The sequence below is a fragment of the Penaeus monodon genome, chromosome 20 (genome assembly GCF_015228065.2).
Source record: "Penaeus monodon isolate SGIC_2016 chromosome 20, NSTDA_Pmon_1, whole genome shotgun sequence".
NCBI lineage: Eukaryota > Metazoa > Arthropoda > Malacostraca > Decapoda > Penaeidae > Penaeus > Penaeus monodon.
In genome coordinates, this window is record NC_051405.1 from 39544120 (window position 1) to 39545364 (window position 1245).

The window sequence follows — 1245 nt, forward strand, 5'->3', positions numbered from 1 at the left end:
AGTCTAGTCGGTCGTTGTCTGGTTAACGAATCTGCACTGCCGTTTTACACAAAGGAGCCTTGTTTATGATGCAGTTCCAAAGAATTTCAAACTAGTATAGTGGAATGTACTACTAAACACTGCTTTTATTAGCAAGGGACTGAGATATCTTTTCGGCATAAACAGTGCCACGGGTTTGTATATGTCTTCCGTTCTCATTCTGTACATTTTTACGCGAGTTATGTTTTTTCTCCCGTTTGGCAGACACAAAGCCCCTTAAAAAATATCTTTGAACTGTACAGCTTGTTCTTTCTCTGTGTGACTCTGCGTATTAACATTTACGTAGCCAAGCTGTGTGGTGGCAGCAGGGTTACAGCCGAGACCCTCGAGTGACGTCATTATTACGTTAACCTATTTGATTTGCTCTGATAAAATTTCTCACCCAATCACTGACGTAAACACGCCAACACGTCAAGATGATACCTACCTTGCCGAGGGTTCAAAGTAAAGGTAAAGGAAGGATAAACAAGGAAGGTATAAAGAGTAGGAAGATAAAGAAGTGGTTAGAAAGGAAGGTTGAAGAGGGAGGAAGTTAAAGAAAGGGGAAAGAAAGGATGGAGGGAATGAGAGGAAGATATAATGGAAGAGAGAGATGGGGGCAGGGGGGGATTGGATGAGAGCGAGAGAGACAGAGAGCAAGTAAGGGAGACGGAAAGAGAAGGTGAGAAGGGGGTAATGAAACAAGGAAAGAGAGAAAGGAAAGTTCAGAACTTCTGATTGCCTTTTCTTTGATTCTTATATATCATGATGAAATGCCTCGTATACTGCGAATGTATATTCAGTATAGTTCAGTGTATTTTCTAGAAGTTATTATTTCACGTTGAGGCAAAGCATTGAAGTGAAAGGAATAGCGAAGAGCATACGAAAATAATAGACGTAATCAGCTTAAAATATATGAAAATGAGAAAAACAAACATATTATCAACCACATAATGAGTCGTACACAGTATCTAACTCAAATATTTATTTAGTGAAAGATATCGCATTTCATTTTAAACAATGTTACTTTATACTCATGTGTACTATTTATACGCATATATTTGTTGTCATGGAATCTACTGTGTAGAGAATTCTCTCACGTAAACAAAACAATTCCCTTCATTATACATCGTTATGCAAATTAGCTAACTGGCCATAAATACATGTTTACAGTGTGAAAACATTTTCCATCACAGTCACTAGACATATATATTGTTCATTCCCTGG